We start from the raw sequence: 22,725 nt of genomic DNA, 5'->3' as shown, positions 1-22,725 counted from the left end.
CTCCCTGGGTACCAAAAGTTTGCGCCAACGTTAGCCCCTAACTTGGAGGCTAACGTTGGAACTTGAAAATCACTCCCTGGGTACCAAAGTTTGCACCAACGTTAGCCCCCTAACTTGGAGGCTAACGTTGGCACATGAAAATTCAATGGGGAAGGAGCAAAAGTTTGCGCCAACGTTAGCCCCCTAACCTGGTGGCTAACGTTGGCGCCACTAGCACACAAGGCAAGGCCAACGTTAGGGTCAAAGTTAGACCCATAACGTTGGCACCAACGTTCATACCAGCAAATTGTGCTGGCTGCTATGAAAAGTTGGAGCCAAAGTTAGACCCCTAACTTTGGCTCAAACTTTTGGTCCAACTTTTGCTAACCTCAAAACCGGTTCAATTGGTTCACTTTGGTTCTTCTTCAAACTTCAAGAGCAATCAACCAAGGCCTCTTTCAACCCAATTCCACCAAGAGCAAAGGCCCAACTCAAGGCTTGAAGATCATTTGAAGAAAGTGTATAAATAGAATAGAATTCAAGTTCTTCGGAGAGCTTTCTTTTTGGAATTTTCATAATAGTTTTCGGAGAGCTTTTGTTATTGAGTGAACTTTAATTTCTTTGTTTTCATTGCTTTCAATTTCATTTACACTTGTCTTGGATCTTGGGTTGGAGAATTGAAGAAATTCTGTTTCAATCTCATCCTTGGATCTCTCTGTTATTTACTGCTTCATTGAATTTCATTTCCGGTTACTTGCTTCTCATCTAATTTCTTTGCAATTTACAATTTCCTTGCAATTGTTCTTGTTGGATCTAGGAAGGCATTGAGATCTAGACTTGGTTTTCTAGTCTCTGGGTCCTGAGATCCAAATCCCCAATTTACATTCTGTTTCTTTCCTTTCTATGTTCATTTACTTTTCTGCTTCATATCCGGTTCAATCTCAATTCCCTTTCCCTCTTCTGTTTAATGCAATTCAACTTTTCTTTGTTTAAATTCTGCAAATCCATTCCCCAATTCCCTTTACAATTCTAGCTGTTTACATTTCTTGCACTTTAAGATTCCGTAATTTACATTTCTTGCACTTTAAGTTTCTGCTATTCAATTTCTTGTCCTTTACGTTTCAGCAATTTATTTTTTGTTCTCTTTACTTCAATGCAATTTAATTCTGCAAGTCACAAAACCATCAACCAAATCTTGATTCGCTTGACTAAATCAACCACTAAGCTAAAATTGCTCAATCCTTCAATCCCTGTGGGATCGACCTCACTCCCGTGAGTTTTTATTACTTGATACGACCCGGTACACTTGCCGGTTAGATTTATGTGTTTTGGGAGAGATTTATTTTTCCTCCAAAATACTCATCAACAGTTAGTTAGTTAGTTGGTGTTCATGAATAAACAAACTAGTTCTTTTTCTTTATTATTCTAGCCGTAAAGTTTAATTTCTTAATGATATTAATTTTTCTTATTTTATTTTTATAGGAAAAGGGAAAGGAGCATTGAAGGGGATTGATTGGACAATTAAATGAGGAAGGTTCGGACACCACAAGAGGAGGGTACTACACACGTGCATCAAGGAGGGATGCATTGGAAAATGTTGCCATGCAACATTGAAAAGAATGAGACCCTTGAAGACCGAACCAAGCCCCCTCATAAAGACGATGATCCTTGTGCCCATCCCCTGCAAAACCCCATAGTAAAGTATCATCTCAAGTAATTGAGGAATCGTCGAGCTAGCGACGATAAAAGAGCGCTCTGTTGGGAGGCAACCCAACCTCAGGTAGTTTCCTTTTCATCTTTATTTCAATAAAGGTCACAAGTTGTTTCCCCTATATTGCGAGGAGCTAAGTTTGGTGTTCCACACCAAAACAATCCAAGAGTGAAAGTGTAATTCTATGTTTGGTGTTCCACCAAAGGATATTAGTTAGAATTACACTCCACTCCCAAAGCACATTGCTAGCTCCAACCAATCAAGGGAAACCACTTAGATGTAGTTAGACTTTAGTTAATAATTGTTTTGTTAATAACAAGATATGAGGTTCTCTGCATATATGCAAGGTTTTGTACTGGGCAAGGAACTAAGTTTGGTGTTCACGCACCAAATTAAGTTTAGAAGTCACAAGCATACATGCAAGCTAACTATTTCTCAAGTGCTTTGGGGACAAGCAACTTCCAATAACTTTGCAGGAATCTTATGAGGAAATGGTGCACCCTCACCCAAGGAAGTGAGGTAGCAAAGACTAGGATGATGACAAAAAGAGGGCAACTAGAAACCATCACCCAAAGGTTGTATTGTACTTAATTCCATGTACTTAGAATGATGAAAGTTGGAAGTCCGAATGTTCATACTATGGAGTAAGTTCCTGAGTTTGTGGTGTGGTCATAAGTTAGCTATGTTGGTTCAATCACAAGGTGGGAAGACAACTATCTGTCATGAATACTATGCTTGGAACACACCCCATGAGACTAGCTAAATAACAAGATCCTAATAAGAAAAAGGGAAAGAACAATCAAAGAAGAATAAAAGAAAAATAGCAAGAAAAGAGGCTGGGCACCAAGGGTTTGAGTCTTGAGGGATGTGTCTGTGGTGTTCCTGTACCAAGGATCTGCTTGGATTACTAAGCTCTCAGAGGTGCTTTATCACCTGGTAACTTGGGTTAACTAACCCGGGATTATCAGCTGAAAGTCCGCTATCAAGAGCAATCTTTGCTACAGAACATTTAGTAACCCAAAGAGGTGCTGGACACCAAGACCTCAAGGAAAGAAAATAAACAAACCATGTGCCTGTGGTGTGTATGTATGGGGGAGAGACTTGAGGAAGTAAGTCCTTAGGGGTGCTTCAACACCTAGCACCTTGAACCAACTGGTTCGGGAGTGTTGGCTGAAAGCTTATTCTAAAGAGTTGCCCCCTTACAGAGCACTTAGCCTAAGAACACAAATAAGCCCTGAAATGACAACAAAAGGATCAATGAATAAAAGTCTCATGGGATGCAATCAAGTGAGTATTCTAGAACATGATAAAGGTCTGAAAGCCAGTGAAGGAATGAACCTAAGTTGCTATGCATGAAACCACCATAAAACCAGGAACATGACTTCCACAAGAATGACTCATTTCTCTTGGCATTCCATTAATCATTCTCTTGTTCCAGTACTTGCTTAGGGACAAGCAAGCTTTAAGTTTGGTATTGTGATGCCAGGGGATTTTGGTCAGTTTCACTGACCTTTTCTTTACTATTTTTAAGGTAGTTTCATGCATTTTCTTAGAAAATAAGCTAGTTTTGGGTAGATATTCACTTACATCTTGATTCAAGCATACATTGTGCACTTTACATGATTTCATGAGAATTTTGCATGAATTATATGACAAATTGGATGATGCATGACTCATGACTTGGACTAGAATTTTGATGTACTTTGTTGCTTGATTTCAGGACAAAGGAAGCAAAGAAGAACCACGTTAGCAGTCACGTTAGTCCCACTAACGTGACCTCTAACGTGGAATGGGTGCTAACTTGCAAAGTTAATGAGAAAGGTAATCGCCAATAATGCCCTTGAAGCCAACATAAGCCCACGTTAAGAGTCACGTTAACTAAGTTAACGTGAACTCTAACGTGGAAGAAGACAACAAGGCCAACGTTAGTGACACTCTCCTTTGTCACTAACGTTGGACCAAGCTCATAATTGGCCACGTTAGTTGCCACGTTAACTTAGTTAACGTGGAAGCTAACGTGGATAAAGAGATGATGAGCCAATGTTAGTGATACTCACCTTTGTCACTAACGTTGGGGATGGCTAGCATTACTACGTTAGAAGCCATGTTAACCTAGTTAACGTGGACTCTAACGTGGGAAAGGGGCATATTGGAACGTTAGTGACAAAGGTAAGTGTCACTAGCGTTCTCGAAGAATTGGCACTGCTACGTTAGAAGCCACGTTAACCTAGTTAACATGGACTCTAACGTAGGGACAAGGGAGGACTCTCCACGTTATTGGGAAAGGTAAGTCCCAATAACGTGTGCGAAGGACCAAGAGGCAACGTTAGTGGTCACGTTAGTGCCACTAACGTTGAAGTCAACGTGATCATATTTGGGTTAGGAACGTTAGTGAAAAAGGTGATTGTCACTAACGTTCTCGAACCCACACTTTCACTTAACGTTGACACCACTAACGTCCTGAGTCAAAGTCCCTGCCTACTTTACCTTTTCTCTCTGCAAGCAAAGCTAAGCCCAATGAAAAGGATAACTGCTTCAAACTCAAGATTCAGAAGCCCATACCCAAGACTTGAAGAGCCAACTAAAAGATGAAAAGAGTAGTATATATAGGAGTAGCTTTGAATTAGTTAGAGAGTTGGAAACTTTAGGGAGCCTTTGGCATAGAACTACTCTCTATATTTTACTTTCTCTGCACTTCTAGTTTTACTTTCATCATGTATTCTCCATCTTGGTTTTCATTTTCCAAAGCTATGAACAACTAAACCCCTTTCATTGGGTTAGGGAGCTCTGTTGTAATTTCATGGATCAATACTAGTTTTCATTCTCCTTCTTCTATCTTTTCTCTTGATTTTACTAGAAAGCTTTCGATCTTCATCCAATTGGGTAGTTATCTTGGAAAAGAAGTTATTCATACTTGGATCTCTTCTGAACCTTGAAAGAGGAATGAAGAGATCATGCTAAAAATGTATTCTCATGCTGGACCAAATTGGATTTGGATGGATATGTGACTATAATCCTACCAACACTTGATTTGGAAAATGCATGTGGTATAATCAGTGACCATACTTCATCTCTTCTCATGAGCAATTGACCAAGGAATTGACTATTGATCAAGATTTGATAGATTGAATTACCAAGAAATTGGAATTCGATCACTTAAGATTGCCAAGGAGATCAATGAATGCATTGATTGAGGAAGAGATGAAAATGAACTTGATCCGGAGAATGCAACATCTCCTGAGCCCAATGAACCCCCCATTTCTGATCTTACCCATTCTCTTTAATTTCTGCCATTTAATTTTATGAGCAATTACCCCATTCCCGTTTAAGATTCTGCAATTTACTTTCCGCCATTTACATTCAGCTCTGTATTTCTAGCATTTACTGTTTATGCTATTTACTCTCCCGCCATTTAATTTTCTGCAAATCTCAAATCAAATTCTGGTTCGCTCAACTAGAACATTCCTCTAATTAAAGTTGCTTGATCAATCAATCTCTGTGGGATTCGACCTCACTCTATTGTGAGTTTTTACTTGACGACAAATTTGGTACACTTGCCGAAGAAAATTTGTTGAGAGACAAGTTTTGTGCGTATCATTACCACACCAAACTTAAAAGTTTTGCTCGTCCTTGAGCAAAAGAAGAAAGAAAGTGGTAGAGGAAGAAGAAAATGGAGGAGATGGAGGGAGAAGGTGTATTCGGCTAAGGGGGAGAAGTGGTGGTTGTAATGTGTGAAAATGGAGTAGTGTTGGGGGGTTTATGGGGAAGAGTGGAGGGATGTGAGTGGTTAAGAGGTGATGGGGAAGAGTGATTGAGGTGATTGGTGAAGGGTATTTGGGGAAGAGGGTTATGAAAAGGGGAGAAGAGGAGAGAAGAAGAGGTGAGGTAGGTGAGGATCCTGTGGGGTCAAGGACTTAACATCCCTACTCCAATTAGGCGTGCAAAACGCCCTTTGTATGCAATACTGGCGTTTAACGCCAGACTACTGCCTGTTTTTGGCATTAAACACCCAAATGTAGCCTGTTTCTGGCGTTTAATGCCACTTTCATGCTCTATTCTGGCGTTAAACGCCAGTCTGGTGCTTGTTTCTGGCGTTTAACGCCAGCTTGATGCTTCTTTCTGGCGTTAAACGCCAGTTTGATGCTTCTTACTGGCGTTTAAACGCCAGTAAGCTCTTCCTCCAGGGTGAGCTATTTTTAATGCTTTTTTTCATTCTATTTTTGATTTTTCAGTAGTTTTTGTGACTCCACATGATCATCAACCTAAAAAAAACAAATAACATTGGGTTGCCTCCCAACAAGTGCTTCTTTAATGTCAATAGCTTGACAGTGAGCTCTCATGGAGCCTCACAGATGTTCAGAGCATTGTTGGAACCTCCCAACACCAAACTTAGAGTTTGGTTGTTTCCTCCCAACACCAAACTTAAAGTTTGGCTGTGAGGGCTTTGGTTGACTTTGTAGTGAGAGAAGCTTTTCATGCTTCCTCTCCATGGTTACAGAAGGAAATCCTTGAGTTTTAAACACAAGGTTGTCCTTATTCAGTTGAAGGACCAATTCCCCTCTGTCCACATCAATCACAGCTCTTGCTGTGGCTAGGAAGGGTCTTCCAAGGATGATGGATTCACCCTCTTCCTTCCCAGTGTCTAGGATTATGAAATCAGCGGGGATGTGAAGGCCTTCAACCTTTACTAGCACGTCCTCTACTAGTCCATAAGCCTATTTTCTTGAGTTGTCTGCCATCTCTAATGAGATTCTGGCAGCTTGCACCTCAAAGATCCCAAGTTTCTCCATTACAGAGAGTGACATTAAGTTTATTCCTGACCCCAGGTCACACAGAGCCTTTTCAAAGGTCAATGTGCCTATGTTACAGGGAATTAGGAATTTACCAGGATCCGGTTTCTTTTGAGGTAATTTATGCATATCCAATGCATTCAGCTCATTGGTGAGCAAGGGAGGTTCATCTTCCCAAGTCTCATTACCAAATAATTTGGCATTCAGCTTCATGATTGCACCAAGGTATTTAGCAACTTGCTCTTCAGTAATGTCTTCATCCTCTTCAGAGGATGAATACTCATCAGAGCTCATGAAGGGCAAAAGGAGGTTCAATGGAATCTCTATGGTCTCTAGATGAGCCTCAGATTCCTTTGGTTCCTCAAAGGGAAACTCCTTATTGGTCACTGAGCATCCCAGGAGGTCTTCCTCACTAGGATTCATGCCCTCCTCCTCCTCTTTGGGTTTGGCCATACCAAGCAAGGTAATGGCCTTGCACTCTCTTTTTGGATTCTCTTCTGTATTGCTTGGGAGAGTACTAGGAGGAGTTTCAATGACTCTTTTACTCAGCTGGCCCACTTGTGCCTCCAAATTTCTAATGGAGGACCTTGTTTCATTCATGAAACTTAGAGTGGCCTTAGATAGATCAGAGACTATATTTGCTAAGCTAGATGGATTCTGCTCAGAATTCTCTGTCTGTTGCTGAGTGGATGATGAAAAAGGCTTGCTATTACTAAACCTGTTTCTTCCATCATTATTAAAGCCTTGTTGAGGCTTTTGTTGATCCTTCCATGAGAAATTTGGATGATTTCTCCATAAGGGATTATAGGTATTTCCATAGGGTTCCCCCATGTAATTCACCTCTGCTATTGCAGGGTTCTCAGGATCATAAGCTTCTTCTTCAGAAGATGCCTCTTGAGTACTGTTGGATACAACTTGCAATCTATTCAGACTCTGAGAAATAATATTGACTTGCTGAGTCAATATTTTATTCTGAGCCAATATGACATTCAGAGTATCAATTTTAAGAACTCCCTTCCTCTGAGGCGTCCCATTACTCACAGGATTCCTTTCAGAAGTGTACATGAAATGGTTATTTGCAACTATGTCAATGAGTTCCTGAGCTTCTGCAGCCATTTTCTTTAGGTGAATGGATCCACCTGCAGAATGGTCCAATGACATCTTTGATAATTCAAACAGACCATCATAGAATATATCCAGGATGGTCCATTCTGAAAGCATGTCAGAAGGACACTTTTTGGTCAGTTGATTATATCTCTCCCAAGCTTCATAGAGGGATTCACCTTCTTTCTGTTTGAAGATTTGGACATCCACTCTAAGCTTGCTAAGCTTTTGAGGAGGAAAGAACTTGGCTAAGAAAGCCGTGACCAGCTTATCCCAAGAGTTCAGGCTATCCTTAGGTTGAGAGTCCAACCATATTCTAGCTTTGTCTCTTACAGCAAACGGGAAAAGCATAAGCATGTAGACCTCGGAGTCAACCCCATTGGTCTTAATAGTATCACAGATTTGTAAGAATTCAGTTAAAAACTAAAAAGGATCTTCTGATGGAAGTCCATGAAACTTGCAGTTCTGTTACATCAGAGAAACTAATTGAGGCTTTAGCTCAAAATTGTTTGCTCCAATGGCAGGGATTGAGATGCTTCTTCCATGTAAATTGGAATTTGGTACAGTAAAGTCACCAAGCATCTTCCTTGCATTGTTATTGTTTTCGGCCATGTCTCCTTCTTTTTCGAAAATTTCTGTCAGATTTTGTGCTTTAGCTTCCCTTAGCTTCCTCTTCAGTCCTTTCAGGTTCAGGATCAGCTTCAACAAGAATGTTCTTATCCTTGTTCCTGCTCATATGAAAAAAGAAGAGAACACAAAAGAAAATATAGAATCTTCTATGTCACAGTATAGAGATTCCTTATATGAGTATAAAAAGAGAAGGATGGAAGAAAGAAAAGATAAGAATTCGAACACAGAGGAGAATAGTGGGTTCGAATTTTTGAGTAGAAGAGAAGTGTTAGTAGATAAATAAATAATTAGAAGGAGATGAGAAAGGGAAGAATTTGAAAATTAAATAAAATAAAATAAAAATATTTTTGTTTTTAATTTAAAATTAAAGTTAAAATTTGAAAATTTTAAGAAGAAAAATGAAATTAAATTAAAATTTAAATCAATTAGTTAATTAAAAGGGAATTTTGAAAAAGAGGTTAGTGATTTTCGAAAATTAGAGAGAGAGAATTAGTTAGGTAGTTTTGAAAAAGATAAGAATCAAACAAGATAAGATTAAGTGAAAAAAAGATTTGAACATCAATTTTGAAAAGATAAGAAGTTAGAAAGGATTTTAAAATTGATTTTGAAAAAGATGTGATTGAAACTTATTTTGAAAAAGATTTGAAAAGGAAATTTAAAAAGATTTGATTTTTGAAATTAAAGTTGATTACTTGACTAACAAGAAACTAAAAAGATATGATTCTAGAGTTTAAAGATTGAACCTTTCTTACTAGGCAAGTAACAAACTAAAAGTTTTTGAATCAATCACATTAATTGTTAGCATTAATTTCAAAAATATGAAATAGAAATAAGAAAAAGATTTTGAAAATAAATTTTGAAAATTTCGAAATTATGAAAGAAAAATTGAAAAAGATTTGATTTTTGAAAAAGATTTGAAAAAGATAGAATTTTTAAATTGAAAATTTGATTTGACTCATAAGAAACAACTAAATTTTTAAAATGTTTTGAAAAAGTCAAGTCAAATTTTTGATTTTTGAAAAGGTTTTGAAAAGATAAGATTTTTAAATTGAAAATTTGATTTGACTCAAAAGAAACAACTAGATTTTAAAATTTTTTAAAAAAGTCAACTCAAATATTCGAATTTTATGAGAAGAAAAAGGGAAAGATATTTTTTTGATTTTTGAATTTTTAATGATAAAAGAGAAAAACAACAAAAAGACTTAAAACATGAAAATTATGAATCAAAACACATGATGCATGCAAGAACACTTTGAATGTCAAGATGAACACCAAGAACACTTTGAATGTCAAGATGAACACCAAGAACTTATTTTTAAAAATTTTTAAGGAAAGAAAAACATGCAAGACACCAAACTTAGAAATTTTCAAACTTTAGACACTAACAAATTGAAAATGCATATGAGAAACAAGAAAAGATGCAAAACAAGAAAAATTAAAGATCAAACATAGAAAATCATCAAGAACAACTTGAAGATCATGAAGAACACATGCGTGAGTTTTCGAAATTTTAAAGAAAAATTAAAAGCATGCAATTGACACCAAACTTACAATTTGACACTAGACTCAAACAAGAAACATCAAATTATTTTTTTGATTTTATGATTTTATAATTTTTTTTTTGGATTTTTCGAAAATTCTTTTGAAAAGGAAAACAAGGATTTCAAAATTTTTAATAGGAATTCTAGGAATCTTGCAATGTTAGTCTAAAGCTCCGGTCCAGGAATTAAACATGCCTTACTAGCCAGCCAAGCTTTCAGTGAAAGCTCCGGTCCAAAACACTAGACATGGTCAATGCCCAGCCAAGCTTCAGCATACATAGTTCAAGCATGTGAAGAAGAAGCCTCAGTCCAAAAGAATTTAGACATGGCTTTACAGCCAGCCAGGCTTCAACATATCTCATGAAATTCTAGAATTCCTTTTTAAAAATTCTGAAGCCATAGAATAATTCATTTATGTATAAATTTTTTTTTGAAAATTTTTCGAAAATAAAAATAATAAAAACAAAAACTTAAAAATAAAATAAAATTACCTAATCTGAGCAACAAAATGAACCGTCAGTTGTCCAAACTCGAACAATCCCCGGCAACGGCGCCAAAAACTTGGTATGCAAAATCGTTATCGTTCATTCCTTGGTAACGGCGCTAAAAACTTAATACGCACATTCATAATCTTAATTCTTTGTCACAACTTTGCACAACTAACCAGCAAGTGCACTGGGTCGTCCAAGTAATAAACCTTACGTGAGTAAGGGTCGATTCCACAGAGATTGTCGGCTTGAAGCAAGCTATGGTCACCTTGTAAGTCTCAGTCAGGCGGATTCAAATGGTTATAGAGTTTTAATAATTAAAATATAATTAAAACATAAAATAAAGATAGAGATACTTATGTAATTCATTGGTGAGAATTTCAGATAAGTGTATGGAGATGCTTTTGTTCCTTCTGAACCTCTACTTTCCTACTGCTTTCATCCAATCCTTCATACTCCTTCCCATGGCAAGTTTTATGTAGGGCATCACCGTTGTCAATGGCTACTTCCTGTCCTCTCAGTGAAATATGCGCTGTCACCGCACGGCTAATCATCTGTCAGTTCTAGATCATACTGGAATAGGATTCAGTAATCCTTTTGCGTCTGTCACTACGCCCAGCACTCGCGAGTTTGAAGCTCTTCATAGCCATCCCTTCCCAGATCCTACTCGGAATACCACAGACAAGGTTTAGACTGTCCGGATCTCAAGAATGGCCGCCAATAATTCTATCCTATACCACGAAGACTCTGATCTCACGATCAGAAGGCTAAGAGATATGCATTCAAGCTTGCTTTCATGTAGAACGGAAGTGTTTGTCAGGCACGTGTTCATAAGTGAGAATAATGATGAGTGTCGCATAATCATCACATTCATCATGTTCTTGTGTGCGAATGAATATCTTAGAGAAGAAATAGGCTTGAATTGAATAGAAAAACAATAGTACTTTGCATTAATTCATGAGGAACAGCAGAGTTCCACACCTTAATCTATGGTGTGTAGAAACTCTACCGTTGAAAATGCATAAGTGATGAAGGTCCAGGCATGGCCGAATGGCCAGCCTCCATAAAGGTCTAAGATAGCATAAGATTGATCAAAGATTGTCTAGTACAATAGTAAAAGGTCCTATTTATACTAAACTAGTTACTAGGGTTTACAGAGATAAGTAAATGATGCAGAAATCCACTTCCGGGGCCCACTTGGTGTGTGCTTAGGCTGAGCATTGAAGCTTTCATGTGTAGAGGTCTTCCTTGGAGTTAAATGCCAGTTTGTAACCTGTTTCTGGCGTTTAACTCTGCTTTGCAACCTGTTTTTGGCGTTTAACTCCAGAATAGGGCAGAAAGCTGGCGTTGAACGCCAGTTTGCGTCATCTAAACTCGGGAAAAGTATGGACTATTATATATTGCTGGAAAGCCTTGGATGTCCACTTTCCAACGCAATTAAGAGCGTGCCATTTGGACTCTTGTAGCTCCAGAAAAGCCACTTTGAAGAAAATAGTAGAAGCAAATGGCATATCAGTAGTGCAAAAATTGCAACAAATGGGGGAAAGGGAGTGGGTAATACAAGATAGTATAAGTGCATGTCAATGCAAATGGAATGCAAGTATCATAAAAGAATAGCATTGACTTATGAATAATAATACCCAATCAGAATAAAACAAGTCATGAAGCACCAGAATAATTCAAGAAAAGATGCAACAATTGAATAAGAAAATTTAACACCAATGGAAAAATAAAAAAAAACATGCACAAAATTAAAATGCAATGAATGAAAATATGCAAATGTAATGAGGAAAAAAATGAGAAGAAAGAGGAAGGAGATGAAAGTAGGAAAGGAGGAGGAAAGAATAAGAAATGAGAGAGAAAAGGGTAAGAATTTAGAAATGGGGCGCGACGCGTACGCGTGCATCACGCGAACGCGTGGGAGGTCTGAAAGCGAAATGATGCGCACGCGTCAGAGACGCGTACGCGTGGAATGATTTTATGCCTCTAGCACAGTTCCATCATGAGAGCGGCACAACTCTCGGGTTAGCACCCTTATTACGCCGATTTCCCTATCCACGCGTGCGCGTGCTTGATGCGTACGCGTGGATTTCCAAAGTTGCAAGTGACGCGCACGCGTGGCTCGATTTGTGCGTAGAGCACACCAGCCACACGATTCCATCACAACTTTTTGTTCGTTGGATGGATAGCAAAATTAGGAATCGACGCCCACGCGTGGCCTACGCGCACGCGTGGGTTGCCCCTTTTTTTATGTAGTATGCAGAATGCAAAATGCAGATGCCAATGCAGACATTATGAATGAACACTAAGAAAAATAGAATAAAATAAAACTAAGAATAAAATAAAATAAAATAAAACTAAGATTGAAAAAGAACGATCATAACATGGTAGGTTGTCTCCCACCTAGCACTTTTAGTTAAAGTCCTTAAGTTGGACATTTGTTGAGCTCCCTGTCATGGTGGCTTATGCTTGAACTCATCCAAGAATTTCCACCAATGTTTGTAATTCCAATGGCCTCCGGGATCCCAAACCAGGCACAAAGAGCCTTCGAGCAAGTTAAAGCAAGTGACAAGGCCCCAAGAGTGTTTATTGCTAGACTGAATTCCGGGGTCCCAAACCTTGCTTTTGCACCCGTCTTCTTGTTGATCATCTTTGTTCCAACCGGGTGGTAAGCAGTCCAAATTCTCACTGAGACATCCAAACAGCTTCCTAGACCCATTCAATTGAGAATTGTACCAATCTTTGTACTTCAATTTGGGGCATGCAACCATATTGAACCTTGCATGATAATTCCTACCACTAACCATCTCCCGCTTGCTCTTATAGCCACAAAGAGCTCTAAGTTGCCCATCCGTCTCAAGCAAAGCATATTCAAGTGGGCTAATTAAGCTTAGAGAGGAAAGATTTACCCACTTGAATAAAGGAATGGATGGTGATGGTTTTGGGGGAGAGGTCTCCAACAACTTTGGCAAGGTGATTTCCAGCTCCATTCTCTTGAGTTCTTCCTTGACAACTTCCACCTCTTTGCAAGCTTCTTCAATTTCAACCTCTTTCTCCTAGTAGCTTTCTTCCAATTTAAGCTCTTCTTCATTGCTTACCACGGGCATGGGAGGTTGTGCCTCTTCTTCTTTAATCTCCATGTCAAGTCCAATAGGAGAGGATTCAAATGTAGATAAGAATTCATCAATGATCGAATCCATCTCTTGATCATCCCCTTCAAAGTCTTTAACCATTATATGCCTTGGAGGTTGTACACCCTCCTCAACATCAAATTCAAACTCCTTAGAAGGAGGTTTTGTGACTTCAGGTTCCCATGGAGGTTCTGCATCTCCTAAATCTTCAACCACTTCCTCTTCTTTAGTAATTTTGGCTTTCTCTCTAGTACAAAATCAGACTCCCCCTTGATGTCTTCCTTTATATGATAACTCCTTTCAACTACTCTTTCATCTTCAAGGGTCTCTCCTGCTGCTACCTTTAGGGCCTCCTCTAGCTTCTTATGAAGTATGGATTTGCGAAGATGATTCCTTCTTTCTTGTTCCATATTAATAGCATAATTGGGATCATCTTGCTCTTGGATTGATGGATGTGGGTGCTCTTCCTTGGAGGGTGGTGATGGGATGGAAAAATCATTATGTGGTTGAAAAGGAAGTGAACTAGAGCTTGAGAGTTGAATATTAGAGGTAGAGGGTTGGTTCATGCGGGATATAAGATTTTGGAGTGTAGAGGTGAGACCAATGATGTTAGAGATGAGTGTGTTGTTATCCAATGGAGGTTGGGGTGGATACGAGGGTTCATTTATTGGGAGAGAGTGCTCATTATACGGAGGTGGTTCTTCTTGATAAGGATATGGAGATGGTGCATATTGAGGTGGTGGTTCTGGGTGTGGTTCATATGGTGGTTGGTGTGGTGGATAAGGATTAGGGTCATATGGAGGTGTTTGGTGGTAAGGGGCTTGTTGGTATGGTGGTCCAAAGGTATGTTGGGGAGGTGGTTCATAAGCATATGGTGGGGCTTAGCTTGTTGGTAACTGCAAGGGGGTCCACCATATTCATCATCATGGTACGCTCCCTGGAATGGCTCTTGACCAAAGTAATTTGGTGGAGGTTGGTTGTCACGAAGAGGTCCACTATAACTATTGTCTTGGTATGCATCACAGAATGGTTGTTGGTGATAGTGCATTGGAGGGGGTTGTTGCCAAGAAGGTTGATCAAATCCTTGTGGCTCCTCCCATCTTTGATTCTTCCAACCTTGATGCCTATTTTCATTATAGTTTCCATTCCTTACAACAACATTGGAACCAAACTTGAAGCCAGAGGGGTGAGAATTCATAGTAGTCAGGGAAATAAAAATTAATAAAAATTAAAGAAAATAAACTCTTAAAACTAGAAACACTAACAAAGAAATGAAAAAGCAAAAATAAAAAAACAAAAAATAAAAACAAATAAACAAGAAAAAAGCAAATATTTACAATAACCAATAATAAGGCACACGTTTGTAATTTCCCGGCAATGGCGCCATTTTGACGATTAAATTCTTTAATAGCAAGAATCTAATCGTCAGAGGTAACATTGGTCACACACGTCCCTTTGAGTGTAGCTCCCAATCATGCGATATGATGCGTCTTGAGTGCTGACAGTTGAAACCTATATCCCAGTCAAGTGCTGAGAGATTATGCTTATCTGCTGGGACATGAGCTTTTTTTAGCCAAAATGATGTCCAGCGTGTCCACCTCCATGACTCCTCTCTTTTGAGTAGTCGCAGTGTTCACAGGATTCCTCTCAGAAGTGTACATGTACTGATTATTGGCAACCATCTCAATAAGCTCATCTGCCTCTTCAGGCATCTTCTTTATGTGTAGAGAACCACCTGTAGAGTGATCCAAAGACATCTTGGCTATCTCAAAGAGGCCATCATAAATGATCTACAACTTGGTCCACTATGAGACCATGTCTGAGGGGCATCTCCTGATCATCTGCTTGTATCTCTCTCATGCCTCATAGAAGGACTATCCATCTTTCTATCTGAAGGTCTAGACATCCACTCTAAGCTTACTCAGCTTCTGGGGTAGAAAGAACTTAGAAATTCAGTGATCACCTTGTCCCATGTGTCCAGGCTCTCCTTGTACAGAGAATCAAGCCACAGCTTTGCTCTGTCCCTTACAGCAAAAGGAAAGAACATGAGCTTGTAAACTTCAGGGTTCACTCTATTCATCTTGACTGTGTTACAAATCTACAGAAAGTTAGATATGAATTTGTTGGGGTCCTCCTGTGGAAGTCCCTGAAACTGACAGTTCTACTGCATCAGAATGACCAGTTGAGGTTTAAGCTTGAAATTATTGGCCCCAATGGCAGGTACAAATATACTGCGCCCATAGAAGTCAGTTGTGGGTGTAGTGTATGGTCCAAGCACCTTCCTAGCTTGCTCTTCAGCGTTCAGATTTTCTCCATTAGCTGCCATGGTGGGCTCTTCAACTTCCTTCTCAAAAGTTTCCTTGAGATTTTCTCCGGCTTTGTAAGTTTTGGCTTGTTGCAAATGCTGCCTCAAGGTTCTTTCAGGTTCAGAATCAAACTCGAGAAGCAGTTCTTTGTCCCTGTTCCTTCTCATAAACAAGAAATAAGGAAAAAGTGGGAGTCTTTATGTCAGAGTATAGAGAACTCCCTGTGAGATATCTTATGTAAAAAGAGAAAATTAAAACAAAACACAGTGAGTAATTAACATGAAAAATTTGAAAATAAGAATGCAAGATTTAACCTAAAAATTTTCGAAAATTAGAAAGAAAAAGATTTTTAAAAAAAATTTTGAAATTTCTAAAGGAAGGGGAAACACTAAAAGACCCCAAACTTAAAATTAGAAATTAAAGAAAAATAAATAAGCTAAAAAGAAAATCAAAAATTAAGAAAAGTAAACAAAATAGAAGTCAAAAATTAAAAAGAAAATAATTAAACAAAGACTAATAAAAATACCTAATCTAAGTAACAAGACAACTATTAGTTGTTAATCACGAACAATCCCCGACAACGATGCCAAAAACTTGGTGCCCGAAATTAGAACTCGCACAACTTAACCGGCAAGTGCACCGAGTCATCCAAGTAATACCTCAGGTGAGTGAGGGTCAATCCGACGAGGATTTTCGGACTGAGCAAGCAATGGTCGTCCTATTGTAATTAGTCAGGCAAACAGTAAAAAAAGTTGTGTTGTTGTAACACATAAAACAAATACCAAGAAAATAAAGAAAGCAATTAAAGGTATGGTGTAAAAAAATAATGAGAAATCGATTAAGGTTTTAGAGATGTTTACTTTTTCCGGATTAAAATGTCTTACTAACTATTTTAACAATGAATGATTCATTCTATAGCAAACCATAAGTGATTAAACCCTAATTTTTTAGCGATTTAATCTCCTTTAATCCTCATCAAATGCCACTCTCGTGGTCACTCAATTCCGATTAAAGGGTTAAGTTCATAAAACTAGTTTAACGCCACAAAAATCCTAATTACCCAAAGCTAACAGGATTTTATGTCATATATCCCAATTAGTTCATTCAATTAACCTAATAATAAATGCTACACATAAAAGATATTATTTGTAAATAGAAATTACAAAAAGAAAATAAATAAAATTAATAAGTGCTAAATCCACTTGGAGGCCCAAAGAGGTGTGAATCGGGCTGCTGCTAGCGTTCAACTTCAAGAATGGGCATGAAACGCCAAGGGGAGGAGCATGCATATCTCGTTTGTGCCCCCCTGCTGGTGCCAAATGCCAGATCGGCATTCAACTCCCAAGGAGGGTGCTGCCAGCATTTTTCTTTCTTGCTCCAGGCTTCTCCAAACTGCTCCAAATTTCACTTAAAATCATAAAAACATAAGCAAAAATCAAAGTAGCATCCAAAAATTATTTTTGCACTAAAATCAAGTAAAAGTAAATAAAAGGTTTGTTTGGGCGCCATTCTCAAAAAAGATCTTTTTTTAAGTGATCTTTTTTTAAAAGATCTTTTACAAAAGTAAAAGTGATTTTATGTTTTGAAACTTTAGTTAAAAGTACTTATTTAAAAGATGTTATTGTTTGGATACAAAAATACAAAAGTACTTTTATAATAATAATATTACTTAAAAGGACATTCAATCATAAAAGAGTTTATTAATAATAATAAAAGAAAATTAATTATTTATACTAATTTATTTGATCCGATAATTGATCTCTTATATTGTCTCTTATTTTTTCCCATTCATTAATTTCAAAATTTGTTGATCCATTTCTTCCAGTAGTACCGTCATCTTCATTGGCTTGTAATGAAACAATATCTTCAAACTTTTGCAAAATACTTATGTCATCAGAATCCATCATTCTTATAAAATTATGAAGGATGAAACATGCAACAATGATATAATGCTGGGTTTCAAATTTGGCTCTTAATGACATATTTTGTAGTATCTTACATCTTGCTTTGCATACTCCAAAATTGCGTTCAATTACTGTCCTTAAACTTGAATGACAATAGTTGAACTTTTCATTGTTTGATCTAAAATTTGGTGCTAGTCTAAGTTGTGAAATATGATACCTTGTATGACGATAAGGTCCTAAGAATCCCTTAAAAGTTAGATAACCAGCATCAACTAAGTAATATTTACCTGAAATACATTAAAAAAATACAAAAATCAAGCCACATATTATCATGAAAATGAATGTAACCTCAAAATAAACTTAGATGACATAACTAACCTTCTGGTAGATGTGGAAAATTTAGCTTTTTTGTTCGAAGAGCCTCCATAAATATTCTTGTATCATGTGCAGAACCTTCCCAACCAGCCCATATAAATGTAAAACACATATTAAAATCACACACAGCCATTACATTTGTTGTAGTATTTCTTTTTCTACCAATAAACCCCACTTGCTCATCTTGGTGAACATGAATGGCTATATGCGTGCCATCTATAGCTCCAATACAATCTTTAAAATATGGCTAATATCTATCATTATCCATAATATATTTAGGTGTTCTCCAAAACAAGGATCAACAGGTCTAATAATATTTTTTACCAATTTCTTCACACATGATAGAACATGATGAAATTAACGAAATATAGTTTCACCTGAATGCTGAAATCGCTCCTCCAACATTCTATAAGAAGCTCCTTGCCCAAGCATGTATAAAAATATTGCTACCATCTCTTCTCTACTAATACCTCGTGTGGATTTCAAGCCATAATTGAGAACCAAATCATTGCATAAACGGTTAAACACTGATCTTCTCATTCTAAATTGTTCAAAAATTGCATTTCATTCCCTTCCTTTAATTCTAATAGCCATTGATATCCTAATAGTTTTGAAGTCATTTTCTCTTGTTTGAGGATATATCGCAAGAAATATTTGTCAACTCCACAAATAGCTAATATAGCAGCTGATTCGTAATCTTTTTCATGTTCCTCATATTCAGTATCATTATCTGTTTTATAATCACTCATCCTATATAATTTAAATTAACATGAAAAATAAGATAACAAAGCAAAAAATACTATTTACAATGTCATTATTAAATAAAGGGTATAGGATGCACAAAATCTAACTCAAAATATAACTTAAAACAATATAAAAATAACTAGAAAAAGGTATAAGATTCCCCGTGTAAAATCCGGTTAATTAATGGCTAATTAACCCATAAATTAAACTATATTCTAGAAAGTGAGAAATGAAGTTTTTATGGTTTAATGTGATAGAGAAAATTAAAACGAGAATTTTGACACCAATTTTAAAGAAATCGGCCCAAGATTGGGCCGAATGGGCCAAACCAGGCCAACCGGACCCAAATGGGCCCAAGGACCCAGCCAAGCCTCATTAATTAATGAGAGCTCAGCTCTCTTCTCTTCAAAACAACACACACACGCTGCACAAAGAAAAGGAAAGGGGAAAATTAAAAACCCTTGTTCCAATTTCACCTCTAAACTTCCATTGAGCATAACTTTTGATCCGGAGCTCCGATTGACCCACCGTTTCCGGTCACGCGACCGCAGCGTCGAGCTCTACAAAATCCACACAGGAAATCTTGAGGTAATTCACATTTTGCTCTTCGAATTCTTAGCCCTTGTTTTCGAAAATTTTTTGGTAAAGTGTTGAGATTTTTAAGTTTGGATGTTGTAGGCTCAAATTAACTTGAAGGAAAGACTTGTTCTTGCCCCCTTGGTCCTTGGGTAAGGTGAGATTCTCAACCCTAAACTAAAGACTTGAGATTTTGTGATTTCGTGATTAAGTTATTGTGTTTGGTTGTGATATTGTGGCTTAGGCATTGTATATGTGTGTATTGGAGCTTGATTGGTAATTTTGGAAAGCTTTGGGGTGGAGCAGCAAGCCTGGAAATCTGATTGGTGGAGTTGGAAACCTTGGAAGTTGAGTAAAAGTGAATTTGGGAGTGTTTTGGGTGGAACAGGAATCGGCCAAGGTATGGTTTCAGTTTCCTATATCTAAAATGTAATGTGGTTATGAAAACGTAGGCTAGTGACCCTAGAATAGGGCTTTGGAATGTTGATGTAGTTGTTGAGTAATTTAGATTGAATTAAATATGTATGAATGATGGTGTAAATCATTGTGTGTGGTTGTATTGGTTGGTGAAGTATGAAATATGGTATGTGATGCCGATTAATAAATTGGATTGATGATAGAGTTGAGGACCTTGTTACTAAGCATGATGTGTATGTGTATATATATATATATATACCTTTAATGTTTATTTGGAGTTTGGAATGTGATATGTTGATTTATGATGTGAGATTTGGTTATATATGGTGTAATTGCTCACAAGTTTGGATTGATGATGGAACGAGGTTTGGAAATGGTAAATATTGGAATGGTTGAGTTTTGGGCTTATTTTGATTGGATTTGGTAAGTGTATGTTTTGAAATGGGGAGTTTATGAGTTTTGGTAAAAATGGGATTTTGATCAACTTCAATAGATCATATCTTGTGCAATTGTTTTCAAAATTTGATGATTTTTATATAAATTGAAAGATAATTTCATAAGCTTTAAAATGGTTTAAATTTGGTTGAGATCTGAATTTAAATGGGGAGTTTACTCTCTTGCAATATTCTCCAACTTTCTTTAACCCTTCAAACACCTTTTCTCAACCCAATGGCACCACCAAGAGCCTCATCATCAAAGAAGAGAAAGACCAAGGAACCAACCCCAGGATCCTCAACCCACAATGAATATAAGTTCCTCTTATTATTCAACCAAAACCATATTTATGGTTGGGTGAGTGAGAGGCAAATTATTCCAGTGGCCGGCTTCCAACTGGGGAGGAACGAGCACCCTGAGATCAGTAGGGAAATCAACAACAGAGGATGGACATGCTTGTGCAACCCACCAAGGAAGGTGGTGGAAAGCTTGGTTAGAGAATTATATGCCAATGCTGTGCCTCAGCCAGGGCAACCCTATGACTATCTCAACTATGTGAGGGGGAAGGCCATTGACTATAGCCCCTCCAACATAGATAGGATGCTAATGGTTAGGCAAACAAACTCCACCTGGAGCTATAAAGAGAGGATCAAGCAGCAAGACCCAGGATTCGATGAAATTCTCAATGAGATTTGTGTGCTGAATGTGTAATGGATAAATGACAAAGATGGGAGACCCAACCAGCTGAGGAGAAGAGATTTAAGCCCCCAAGCTAGAGGGTGGCTAGATTTTGTGAGAAGGTCTCTCAATCCTACTTCCAACACTTCTGAGGTGACTTTGGAGAGGGATGTGCTCATATACAGCATCATGAAAGGAGAGAATGTGAATATTGAGGAGATGATTGCCAACAACATCAATAGGATGCTGAAAAGCACCAAGGATAGCACAAGACTGGCATTTCCCAGCATCATTAAAAAGATGTGTGATGAAGCAGGGGTTGAGAAGATTATTGATGGAGTGCTAGTGGATCAAGATTAGCCCATAACTGCCAAGAAGATGGCCAAAGTGGTGGCTGTCAACCCACTTGAGAGAAGAAGGGAGCATAAAGCTCATGCTCATGGGCCACAAGGGCAACCACAATAAGAAGGGGCTAAAGAGCAACCACATTACCTAGCACTCCAACTACCACCATACCAACAATACCAACAATTTCCTGAAGGTTTCAACTAGGAGCAATTGCAGGGAGATAGGAGACATACACCATCTGAGAGAGGATGTCAACCAACTCAAAGATCAACAAAAACAATGGGACCAAGTGAATGAGAACATACAACAACTCCAAGGAAGTATGGAGCACATGAAGGAGCAGCAAGACCAGATCAATTGGGAAGAGATGCAAGGCAGCCTAGGAATAATTCTAGAACAACAACAACATCAACTAGGGAGCCTTGCTGAGTTTAGACATCTTTATGAAGCAAAAACCATAGCAAGAGGGGAATATGACTGCTACGCACAAACAAAATTGATCTACTTGTGCAATGCAGTAGCCAACATGAATCCTAATTATCCTACCTATATGCAGAAGATGGAGGAACTTAGTGCAAGGCAAGAAGAAATCGCATACCAGCACAAAAAAAATGTGAAATCCTACATGAGAAGGCTGGGATTTTGGAAGTCCAAGGACAAAAAGGCACAAGAGGGATCCTCCAAGAAAGATGACTCCTTCCCCTCCAAAAAGAAAGACAAAGGAAAAGGGCCAATGAATTGAAGCTGCTCAAGGTTGTTAAGTCCCATGGTTGACACCCTCAAATTTCTGAATTCCATTTAGTTTTCTTTATGTTTTAATTTCTGTTTAATAATAAATAGCAATGTTAGGATAGTTTATGTTTAATGCTTAGTTTTCTTATGTCCTGAAGTCTTTTATGAGTCCTTTGAATTACAAGAAAGAAAATGCAATATTAGTTTAAGTTTCATTAACATCAATAAAAGAATAGTTTGTTTCCAAAAGAGTCATTGTGAGTTGTTACAAAAAAAAAGAGTAAAAGAGACTAAGACCAAGAGAGACCATTCAAAAACTAAGAGACAAGGAACTAACTATAGAACCTTGAATGAACTGGAAAGAAAATGAGTCATGAAAAGCAACTAGGGTTAGAAGGTATGACACGTAGAGGCTAAGGGGTGTCCCTTGAATATCCATAGAACCAAGAAGTAGTAAGCAATAAAGACCCAAGGCTCTGAGCATCAACTACTAGGATATAAAGAAACACTAACTAGCTCAAAAGAGTTGGAACTCCTAGTAGATGCTTATGGTGTAGATGTGTCAAGAAAAGAGACCTGGGCAAGTAAATTCTTAGGAGTGTTTCAACACCTAGTATCCTAAAGCCAACTGGTTTGGGAGTGCTAATTAAAAGCCTAACTAAAGGATCGTCTTGAGACAAAACACTTAGAGTCGTGGTCAATGAAAAGAAAAATTGAAAAGGAAGAACAACCAAAAGAGAATGGAATAACTCTTACTACTTCAAGGTGACAATCAATAAAAAGGGCCCCTGAGGCATATACTTGGAAGAAACTTCAAGGATCTAGGAGTTCTTTAT

The sequence above is a fragment of the Arachis ipaensis genome, chromosome B09 (assembly GCF_000816755.2).
Source record: "Arachis ipaensis cultivar K30076 chromosome B09, Araip1.1, whole genome shotgun sequence".
NCBI lineage: Eukaryota > Viridiplantae > Streptophyta > Magnoliopsida > Fabales > Fabaceae > Arachis > Arachis ipaensis.
This window is presented reverse-complemented; position numbering follows the sequence as displayed.